The 12,573-nt window shown below is 42.8% G+C and overlaps 1 pseudogene; it reads left to right on the forward strand.

Annotated features, from left to right (window-relative positions):
- The first annotated feature begins 12,065 nt into the window (after positions 1-12,065).
- Positions 12,066-12,183, forward strand: LOC126471833 (5S ribosomal RNA; annotated as a pseudogene).
- The last annotated feature ends 390 nt before the right edge of the window (positions 12,184-12,573 follow it).

A 12,573-nucleotide genomic window follows, 5' to 3' on the forward strand; every position in this document is an offset into this window, starting at 1 on the left:
TTGGTTTCAGCCGTTCGCAGTACCAGCACAGCAAGGCCGTTTTGATTAGTGTTACAAGGCCAGATCAGTCAATCATCCAGACTGTTGCCCCTGCAACTACTGAAAAGGCTGCTGCCACTCTTCAGGAACCACACGTTTCTCTGGCATCTCAACAGATACCCCTCCGTTGTGGTTGCACCTACGGTACGGCTATCTGTATCGCTGCGGCACGCAAGCCTCCCCACCAACGGCAAGGTGTATGGTTCATGGGGGAGAGGGAGGGAGGGAGCTCATTACAATACAGTTCTACAAATGCAGTCCTACAATACAGGTACTACAAAGGAAATTCCATACATACAATTATGCTCTAGCAGTACACAGTAACTAATTAACTAATTTCTAATCATGCACTAATTATTCAAACTGCAAGAAAATCGGAATATTCTAGTGAAGTATCCTCGGCTAAGGGTGGACAGGTGAAACTTCTTTGTTTGAGTCTACTGAAATAACTGAGCAGGTGAAACTTCTTTGTGTGAGTCTTAAACTGCTGAATGCTACTGAACCTACTGTCTCGTTACTTATTTTTGTCATTTCAACACGACCTACAGAACTATCACTGACAAAGACAACTCAAACTTATCTTATTCATTTATTACCCACAATATACAAGTGCAAAGCAATCTGACTGCTCTAAAATGATAAAATGACTTCAGATGCCGGCCGCTGTGGTCTAGCGGTTCTAGGTGCTCAGTCCGGAACCGTGCGACTGCTACGGTCGCAGGTTCGAATCCTGCCTCGGGCATGGATGCGTGTGATGTCCTTATGTTAGTTAGGTTTAAGTAGTTCTAAGTTCTAGGGGACTGATGACTACAGATGTTAAGTCCCATAGTGCTCAGAGCTATTTGAACCATTTTTTTTTTACTTCAGATAATTAACACCAGAGAATTGCCCTGAATTGGAAGAAATCCCAACAATAATCCATACTTTTTCATAAATCACTTACTTCACAGAAAATCTTCATAACACGAACTGCAGCAGTTACATCAAGCAGCTTCTACAGCCAGCTAAATAAAAAGATTCTAACTACTATGGGCTCTAACTACAAGGACGCATATGGTCAGCAAAAGGAAGATTTTTGTTGAACAGCAAACAAATTATTTAGCAGATTTTGCCTTATTTATGTGACATCCAGTTCCAAAAATTATATAATCGACAATAATTCCACTACCCAAACATTACCAACTGCATCCATCATCATTTTACAATGCATGTTCCACCAACACTGAGTCTCCATGAAGGACACATGTCCAAGCTGTACGCTCGCTAACTGCTAACTGCCTGTCCGTCCAACCACGGAGTCTCTTACCGAGGTCCAGAGCGCTGCCAGCGTTATTAAATACAGTTCATAGCGCTGCCAACATACAAACATATGAACAGGCTACTTACAGTGTCTTACATCAGCTCAATTCCTATGTTTTCTACTACACTACGAAGAACATTTACTGGCATCCTGTATTATTGCAAATAGCTTAATCCCTCCTATATTGTTGAAACGACATGCCATTCAAGGACATAGAATTGTTCCTTTCTTAATTAATATTGTAATATTAAGCTCGGGGGAGTTGCTAGTCTCCTACCGAGGCCCTCCCCAGGTGGGGAATAGGAGGATGCCCATCAGATATGGTGGGTACCGGGAAATAAAATACCCGGGGTGAACCAAAACTTGTACCAAGGGCATAGCCCTTCCTCATGTCAGTGGCGGTACTCCAACAGCGTCTGTTCCACATGTCAGTGGCGGCTGATAAAATATACTTCAGGGCCAACAACCTTGAGAGTTAACTCCGTCACCCACTAGGGTGACCCATACACACACTAGTTAGACTCAACAAGAAGAGAAATATCAACAGAAATAATACCCCAGGTGGTAACCAATCCACCCCCAGTCATGATGGAGCAAGCAGGTTATAGGAATCTGGGAAGCCTGCACCTCCATGTACTCCACCCCTACTGACCTCACATAAACAAGAACCGAAAAAGAAAAGGAACATCACTTACGTAGCTACAGTGAACATGAACTCCCTGTTAAAGGCTGGTAAACTCAAACACACCCTTGATGTGTTGGAGAAGTATAACATCAAGATAGCGACATTACAAGAGACTCGATTCCCAGATGAGGATGCAATGGAATCCCAAGGATACCGGATCTATAAAGGAAAATCAGGTGAAAGAATGATGAAGGCAGTTCCACACCTGGGTCCTGGCTTTGTTGCACATCGAAGAATGGTCAACCATGTTTTAGAATTCACATCCCACAATGGTAGAACCTCCTCGTTATTCTTGACGTCCCGCAATAGAGCATACACATTAGTTAACTTCCATGCACATACAAATGACACCAGTAGGAAAGATCTGGAAGCAGTAGAATACTACTGGAACACCCTTGAAGAGACCCTACACAAGACCCCTAACCACCACACCATCATTCTCACGGGTGGCTTCAACACACAAGTCGGCAAGGAAAAGAAGTACCGCAGGATAGTATGCGGTTACCCAGCCCACAAGTGGACGAACAGAAATAGCGAGCGCCTCATAGACCTTTGTGACAACTAGAACCTGGTCCTAAAATCAGCTGCATTCATGCGACTACCAAGGAAGACCACGACCTGGAGGAATCCAAATCACATGCTGGGTGAATTTCAGATAGACCATGAGGCTATTGACAGGAGATGCTGCAAGGAAATACAAAATGTCAAGGTATTGAGGGGAGCAAACCTGGACTCTGACCACGATCTTTCCCTAGTGAATACCAACCTACAGCCTTTGAGAGGAGGTCACAATACCCCAAAGGTTTCGAGAATACCAAGATTTAACACCTGCTGGCTGAGCGATAAGGACTGAAACTTTCAGAACACCCTTGAGAAGAACACACAGAAGCAAGGGTGGCCTACTCTTCAAAAGGCTCTTCTGGATGCCGCTCATGAAACTATAACTGCTGCAACGAACAAAGACAAGCACACCTGGTGTGATCAAGCTATAGAGCAAAGGCGTAAAGCCCGGATCAAGTGGAATCAGCGCAAAGATGAGCCCAACCATCAGGCTTTCATGGGGCGAAGAAAAAGAACAGCGAGCACCATCCACAAAACCAAGAGGAACTACAACAGGTCTCAAATACTACAGGCAGAAGAAGACTTCAAGAAAAACAATTCAAGAGATCTGTACGAGCGACTCAAGAAACACACTACATCATACACAGCCCCAACCCTACATCTCAGAGGGCCAGATGGGAAACTCCAAATGAATAACAGGGACTGCACAAAAACCTTTGCACACTACTTCCAGAAACTCCTCAATGCAGAACAACCGAAAGAGAGACTTGCTTTCGCCGAGGCCACTGTCGGGAACCAGGACTCTATACCACCCAACAGGGAATAAATAGAGATGATCATCAAAGACCTTAAGAACAACCAGACCCCAGGAGAAGATTGTTGTGGCGTAGCAAGACAGCCACGCCACGGAAGTAGCCGAAAGGCACGCGTTAAGTCACGCAGGCTAGAGATAGGTCTGTAACAGGATACGTAATGAATGCTATAAAGAAAAGTACGTAGCTTCTGGAATACTTAACTTTAATCCATCCTTGTGGTACATCTGGAGATTGTGGCGATACAAGTGAGACTCTTTAGATACATGCAATGTTACTAATGGCGCCTTGCTAGGTCGTAGCCATTGACTTAGCTGAAGGCTATTCTAACTATCTGCTCTGCAAATGAGCGAGGCTTCGACAGTGTGCATCGCTAGCTACGTTGTCCATACAACTGGGGCGAGTGCTATCCCTTATCTCGAGACCTGCCTTGTGGTGGCGCTCGGTCTGCGATCACACAGTGGCGACACGCGGGTCCGACATGTACTAATGGACCGCGGCCGATTTAAAACTATCACCTAGCAAGTGTGGTGTCTGGCGGTGACACCACAAAGATTGTATTGTTGCAGAAATGTGGGAGCACGTAGATGACCAGTACCTGCAGAGTATCACCCGAATCATTCAGGATTGCCAGAGGGATGGACCTCAGCTGGGATTCATCCACTACACAAGAAAGGAAGTAAGACCGACATCAACAAGTACAGAGGCATCTCCTTGTCGTTTATAACCTACAAGATCTTCTCTAATGCCCTGCAAAACAGAGTCACCAAACAGCTAGACTTCTAGCTATGTGAATACCAGGCTGGTTTCCGTGTAAGCAGGTCCTGCACAGAACAGATTCAAAACATCAAGACCATCCTCTCATATAAGAGCCGAGGAGGACACAGCTGCGTAGCCATTATGGTAGACTTCCAAAAGGCATATGATACAATAGATCGACAGACCCTCTTCTCTACGCTGTGGGTACTAGACCTAGATGGGAAGATTACCAGACTGGTCCAAGCTACCCTGAAGAGCACCACCTCCAAATTCAAGTTCAGAGGTGAACTCTCCACGAGCTTTCCTATTCTGACAGGAGTCAGGCAGGGGGATGGCTTCATCTTCTTCCTTTTCAGTTGTGTTCTGGAGAAAATCGGCAGAGAACGGACTTCCACAATGCCATCAGATGAGGGCTGAAGCCTGGGTACAAGAAAAACAACTTCAATTTACCCTGTCTAGCCTTTGCTGATGATCTCACCCTATTGGCCAACAGCATGGAGGAGGCTACTCACCAACTACATAGCCTCTACAATGTTGCGGCAAAAACTGGCTTGAGGATCAACATACAGAAGACTGGGTTCATCACCAATATCCAGCAGGCTTCTTCTACAATCCCACTAGGAAACAATACTATCTGTTAAGTTCCTGCAGTCAAGTACTTGGGAGAATGGATCTCAGCAAGCGAGAGCGGAACCTGAACCATAGACACCAGGTGCACCAAGTTAGAGAGGGTCTATCATTCCTGTAGGAACATCTATACCTCCAAGTACCTATCCAAGAACATAAAGCTGAAGCACCACAACTCGGTAGTAAAACCCTCTGCATTCAATGCCTCTGAGTGCCTTTTGATGAATCAAAAGGACCAACTGAGGAAACTAGAACTTAAAGAGGGAAAGATCCTGAGGAGAATACTCGGAACCATAAGAGAGGAAGATGGTACCTACAGAATCAGGCACAATAACGAGCTCTACGAACATCAGGAAGACTTAGTCACATGTATGAGGAAAAGGTGACTGATCTTCTATGGGCACATGACCCACCTGAATCACTTCAGGCTCACCAACAGGATCCTCATAGTGACAAATAGGGGAAAGGCGTCCAAAGCCAAGTAGATCACCTCTGTTGAATCAGACTTAGAGGAACTGCAGATTACGTTAAAGACAACCGAGAACCGAACTCAGTAATGACAGGACACCCTGAAGGGAGTCTTCCTACTGTCTCTCACAAACACCACCAGACCTAAGTGGACGGATGAGAGGAAGCAGGCTCACAGCCAGGAGATGAAGGCATACTGTGCCAAGGAAAAGCAGAAGACCCTAGCTGCGAGCTAAGACGAGCCCCGTGGTCCCTAGTAGGCCGAAACCAATTGAAAAAAAAATTGTAATGTTAAGAGAATTAAATGAGGTATACTTACATGAAATTGATAGTGTAGATGTGTTCAAATGTCTGTGAAATCTTATGGGACTCAACTGCCAAGGTCATCAGTCCCTAAACTTACACACTACTTAACCTAAATTATCCTAAGGACAAACACACACACCCATGCCCGAGGGAGGACTCGAACCTCCACCGGGACCAACCGCACAGTCCATGACTGCAGCGCTTATGACCGCTCGGCTAATCCCGCGCGGCAGATAGTGTAGACTGCAACAACATTTGTTAATAATGTCTGTTACATAGTGCCTATTATAGTTCGACCATCGTTTTTCCTACATAGTATTTTCAAAAAAATACTGATGTTTTTAGTTGACTCTCCCCAGTCAAATCACGAATCACGAAACTTAGAATGTGGGAATTGTGGAGTGCGAGGGGTTATTTTAATTAACAGTCTGCTTTGTAATCCTTACGTGTGTAACGTTTCTCAGTTTTAAGTAATCATAATAAGTCGCAAAGATAGTTTTTATGCAACACTAGGTTAAGAAAAGAACTTATATTTTAAGAGGAAGGGACGATAACTAAAGCAATATCTCAGGGAGTGTATGGAAAAGCACTGGGGACGATTCGAGAGATGCGATAGCCACTGTCCAAAAAAGAGACTGGTTCCTAAGGGACCGCGAAAGAACACTTATCAATAGTAAAGGCTGTAAGGAAAGCTATAACAAAAGAAAGAAGCTTACTACATGCCGCACACATTTGTTTCAGATTACTTCACTATTTTTCTCAATGTGTTACTACCCAAGAATGTATCACATATAAATAATTTTTTTTTCATATTCCAGGATATTGATACCTTAACTGCTGTGTATGTTACCAGCTACCATCGATGGAATTTCGGTTTTTCATTGAGCGGTGCCTGGAAACATGTTATTTATAAACATTTCATTAGCTCCATTCAAGGGTGACAAACAGTCGCATATTTCCAGAAGATTTCGTGAGAGTGTTTAGGGACAGAAGCCGCAGAATTCTGTCTACCTTGCAAGTCATAACATACACATTAATCTTTCCACAAGAAACGCAGGTCAATTGCAAGGGGCGAAGAGCACCAGCAATGCTTGTTTCACCTCCCAAATAACAGTAGATCGAACCAAATTTTCTCTCCAAAATGGGAGTCATAACTACACTTGTTCTCATATCCTATTCTACCACACTCCAGCGAGAGGATTAGACCGAACCACTGTAAACTGTAGACTTAAAGATCTCAGAAATTAAAGTATGTGAGTGAAACTTGTATTTCAGTTTATTTTCCTCGTGTGGAATAGTTGTACAAGGTTGGTTCAGTTATTTCACAGCACAAACGGCATACAGTGTGTTCTGTTCTTGTGTGTATATTTAGAATGTTTTGTGTACGTAAAAAATTACTGCACATTATTTGATTAAAACAATATGTAGAATCAGCTCTTTATTTTACAGTTACTTCACTTTTTCCTAAGTAATGTGAAACATGATACCTTCAACTGAAGCACCGATAAGGAAAAAAATGCAATAAAGTAAAAGCTGCTCGGCTTGTGGTGTCGCTTTGGCCCTTGCCCCTCCACGTAAGTTGACGCCAGTCATATTTTTGGGCGTCGCAAGCCCTCTAGCGAGTAGCGCCTCCTCTGTCATACATAGACTGCCGCTGCTACAGCTCCATTCAGTTTCAGCTCCAAAGCCGACGAACAGATACATTTTCTTCTCCATTGCGGACAGCATTTGCTATAGGCACTTGCCGCTTTGCATTTAGTATCAGTTTAACTTGAACAGAACTCTGATATGTTGGTCACATAGATACTTCACTTCGTTCACTCAGCGAGCCCGACTATCACACCATATGGCCACAGACTGACGTAGCACCTATGTGGTACGGTTCCACAGTGACCACGTTTGTCACCTGAATCGGCGTCTTATGTCTCGGTATTATCTCACTGCTTTAAGTGAACGCCCTCCAACATCCTCCATCTAGTACACCACCATCCGGTAGCTCAAATAAATATCCAATGAATTACGCTCAAGCAAATGCAATGAGTAACGTGGTTGCTGTGCACTATCCATGTACTCTGTTTTGGTAATGCTTAAAGTTAGTAAGGTCTGCTCTCCGCTGAATCTTATGAACCTATAATCTACGACTACATTTATTTTTTCTGTTAAACCTGGTATATGAGTTTCATGATGTAGTAATTGTGACAGAAACGCTTAGGATATCTACTGCCAGTCGATTAGTAACCGTTCCCAAGTCTACTTAAGAGACACAGTTGTAAAGGTGATTTATGGATATATATCGCTGCACTCCACATACACGGGAGAAATGAGAGCCACAATACTGTATCTGTATTTATCTTGTTCTTTCTGGAGACCGTTGGTTCTAATCGTACTAATAATAGCGAAGTATCGTTCAAATTGTGATAATGTTTTTTACGTCTATCTGAAATTTGGAGAACTGCCTATTAAACTCTGCGCTAACAGATTTCCATATAGTAAAAGTAACTTGAGAACAGCTTAAGTTATTTGTTTGTCAGTGAATATTTTTTCCCCGCAATGCATACGACATTTAAGAATTATCGAATGTTCGAGGCTTGTTATGATGTGGAGTTATCCTTTTTCTCGGAGGAGGATTACTTGCTAGCGGACCACTCAATTTCGTAGCTTGGTATGGTATAATAGGTCCACTTATGACTCCTATTATGCAGAGGAAACTTTCTTAGCTATACTTCTATTTGGGAGGCGAAACAAGTGCTGCTGAGGTTCTTTGCCCGTTACAATGGTTCTGCGTTTATTGAGGAATGTCTAATGCAGGTCCACCCATGGCGTACGAAATTTGACTCATACAGGGTGTGCGGGCACAGGAATGCCAAGGATCGGCCTTTACTCGGTCCTACTCGGAAGGACCGGAAACAGCGGGACATTTCATTTAGCATTGCGGTGTGGCATTTTTCGAACGGCACAACTCTCTGAGTTCAGCAGAATCGTGGACGCGTTGAATTGTTATACTCGGCGTTATGGGGACACATTTCAAGTTCTTAGAATTCAGAGACAGATAGAAGGCACGAGGTATGTCACAAATAGGGGAACTCCTTAAAACTGTCGATGGGGAAATGGCTTCTGTTATTTGTTTGGAGGTACAGTTGATCACAGACGAACTGTAGAGTTGTTTTATTAGTTCGAATGTATGGGTATGATGGCTAACGAGTGCTTTTTAGAAACTTCTGGAAGCAGCGGTGTGTCACAAATTGCCCGTTCAGCATCGCATCTTTGATGGATTTATCGAAATCTGCGCTGGTGCTAAAAAGAAGTGATCAAATATAAGGTCTCTGCGATATATATTTGACATTATTTGCTCTCCAACGAATTACAACAGCCACTTCTCCAAATTTTAATCCAAGAAAGTGCCACTTCTTCGATGAAAACACGTGTCTTAAATCAAGTCTTCTTACTAAAAAGAGCTATACATTTTATTTACTGGCACGAAAATATCTCCTCTCTTAATTAATATTATTGAGTTAGCAACCGGAAATACAATACAAGTATTAACAGAAATAAATGGTGTACATTTACTCGAAACAAAACGAATAAACCACAGCAACTTTTGTTGACACTCTATATTATAGTTAGACCACCGTTTTTCGCACATAGTATGATCAAGAAAATTCTGGTGACGTTAGTTGACTCTTCTCAATCATATGTCCTATAAATGTGCTTAAGATCTTACTGTGTAATTCTGAATAGTGCATGCCGCAAGCATTTGTTTCAGATTGCTTCAATATTCACCTGAATATTTTAGTACCTCACAATGTCTTACATATAAAATAGTTGTATCTCAAGTTTTCTGATCTTGATACCTAAGCTACGATGTATATTATAAGCTACCATCGACGAATTTAATATTCGGAACGTGTACTGTTTCTCCAGTAGGTTTTTATATAATTTGACTCATAGCATCTAACGTTTCTAAGACAGCTGTTTTTCTACTGTTTCACTGATCATACTTAGTTTATTCAAAGCCAATGACAATAAGTGATTAGCTGGCTATGAGTGTATATTCAGTGTCTGTAAACGGGATGTTTATAATCATTTCATTATCTCTACTCAAACGAGACAACAGCAGCATAGTTGCAGAAGATTCCATGACACGTTTAGGGACAGAAGTTACAGCGTTCTATTTCTCTTGCAATGCACGCAATATTCGCTAGACCAGACGTGGTCAAGATTTCGCCTAGCAGAGCGCTCAGCGCTCAGCCACGTTTCTTCACATTTCCCCCACCGCCACGACACGCTATCTGAGCGCGAGTTGGCGGAAAAGGGGAAGACTGCGAACGCGCGTCATTTAAATGGCAGTGCAGACGCACTGCTTGCAACTTGGTTTTACATTTCACATTTCTCAACAGCATGGATCATAAGCAAAACAAGTTTTCAGTATTTGTTAATTATTTATAGCGCACTGAAGAAATAATATAAATTGTATCTGGTACAAAGTGTTGGCATATGGACAGACAACGACCATATCACAGAACTTCGGACTCATGAGTCCTCTCCCTCCATTGGCTCCTCATCCTCCCCACCCCCCCTTTCATTCCCTCATCTGTCCGGGTCCCCCGATCTTCCCTGGCGTGTGGCGTGTCATCTCCATGCCAACGTTTTAGTGCAGTGCTTTAAGTGTGTGTTAAATGTTGTGCGTCTTTTCCGAAGTGTTGCGAACAGACACCATACTGTCACTGGATGTGAATTTTTAATCTCTTGCGAATATAAACCAGTCTGTTGCCGCGTTTTTTTATATTGTCTGTCTACTATTGTACCTGTCTGCTTACTGTGTGTTTAAATTAGCTTCGCCAACGCTTTGTTTTATATTTTGACTTCCACAACTTTCCGCCATTTAACAATTTAAAAGGTACTATTTCTATCGCCTGCTTTTCTTATATATTGTCTTGTCATTATCTTTTTTCACAATTCCACAGGCTGAAAAGCGGCGTACTAAGCTGCTTCGGACTCAAGCTGCCATGTAATCGTGACTTATTTAGTTTCATAAACAAAAAAAGGTCTTTCACACAAATATGACGATCGAAATAGTACGTTTGCAAATAATTATAGAAATTTGGAAAATCTACCTGAGGAGTGCAATGTATATGTCCTTGACATTTTTAACGCAAAAATATTTGTCATTGAAACTAGAATTACCTTGCAGGTCGATCAGTTACCTCTGCAGATGCACAGGGCGCTATCAACTGAAACGCAAACAGTCACGAAACAAGCTCTAAAAGAGATAGGATACTAACACTGGTCTCAAAACGTTTATACAACCATACTTTAATTCTTGCAAAGCACAATGAATTCTACAAATCTCGAGAGTTCTTTAACGCCAGTAAGCGTAGGGAACGGGACTGTCTTTGTCAAAATGTGTCCGTCCTATAACTCAGTTTTCTTTTTAAATGCATCCCCGACAAATCAGATAGAAGCTACCTTGCAGTGTTTTAGAGTGCGCAGTGTGTAGTCAAGTCCACTTAAGATGGAAAGTCTGCAATCCATTTCGAATGTTGTAATTTTCGTCCCTGCACTCCTTTTTCTTCATAAATTCAACAATAGCGAGTTTTAAATCGAAAAATCGTTCCAGACGCTTCCCTTAACTTAATGAACGTACTTTTCAGTAATATATGAAGTCTCCATACTCTTCGTTTATATCCATTGAAAATTGTTTCAACTGACAATAGAATAATAGAGGCGACTTCAAGAACTTTACTATTTGTATCACCAGTTTCTTCAAGCAATCCATGGCTGCAAATATAGCACAAAGTACTTTTTGATGTACGGAGAATTGCATCCACGTCTGTCGATCGATTTAATTTTTTGCTCTTTCATTCCCATCTAAATGTTTACATTCATTCTGCATGATACTGTAATGTCGTTTCATAGCAAATAAGCAGTACCCGTTACTCATGCAAATTGAGAATTCTCATCCCTCTCTTCCGTCATTCCCATTCATTTTAAGGGATTGTGACAATGGATCGCTAGATTGCCTCTTTTTGCAGAAAGAGTTACTAGACCTGTGCACGTCCTTCATACCACGAGCAAATAGCTAAGGGTAAACAACACTGGCACCACCATTCTACTGTTGTGTCGCACAGCAACGCTAAACGAAAACAAAATGTCGCGCTGTTTCCGGAAGGACGGAGTAAAGGCCGAGCCTTGGCATGCCTGGGCACGCACGCCCTGTACCTGTCAAGTTTCACCTGCATTAGCCATTCCTCAATTACTGGTATATCGTAACACCATTTAAATAATTTGACAATTCAGAGGCTTCATTTACCAGGATATAGATTGGCTGGATGTTTTTCAAGGAGTTCCTTGCAGGATGGGGCAGTGGCAATGTACGTAAAAAACAGTACTTTATTTGAGTCCATAGACATACCACGGCACTACACTGAACAGATATTTGAATGTTGTGCAGGGGCAGTTGAATTTAGCGAAATTAAACTTGTAATTGTTGTTGTTTATAGGTCCCCTGGCCGACGGCCTTGCCGCAGTGGTAAAACTGGTTCCCGTCAGATCACCGAAGTTAAGCACTGTCGGGCTGGGCTAGTACTTGGATGGGTGACCATCTGGTCTACCGAGCACTGTTGGCAAACGGGGTGCACTCAGCCCTTGTGAGGCAAACTGAGGAGCTACTAGATTGAGAATTAGCGGCTCCAGTCTCGGAAGCTGCCATACGGCCGGGAGAGCGGTGTGCTGACCACATGACCCTCCATATCCTCATCCGGTGGCGCCTATGGGCTGAGAATGACACGGCGGGCGGTCGGACCGTTGGGCCTTTATGGCCTGTTCAGGAGGAGTCTATAGGTCCCCTAACTCCGACTTCAGAGCATTTTACTTTCTAGGAAGTACCAGAAATTAGTTGTATGTGGTGTCTTCAGTATTAATTTTGTGTATGATGGTGCAAGAAAAAGGATATTGGTAGATCTCCTAAATTCATACGATCTGTTGCAGACTGTGTTTTTTCCAACTAGGTTGCGGGG

Source organism: Schistocerca serialis, chromosome 3 (assembly GCF_023864345.2).
Source record: "Schistocerca serialis cubense isolate TAMUIC-IGC-003099 chromosome 3, iqSchSeri2.2, whole genome shotgun sequence".
NCBI lineage: Eukaryota > Metazoa > Arthropoda > Insecta > Orthoptera > Acrididae > Schistocerca > Schistocerca serialis.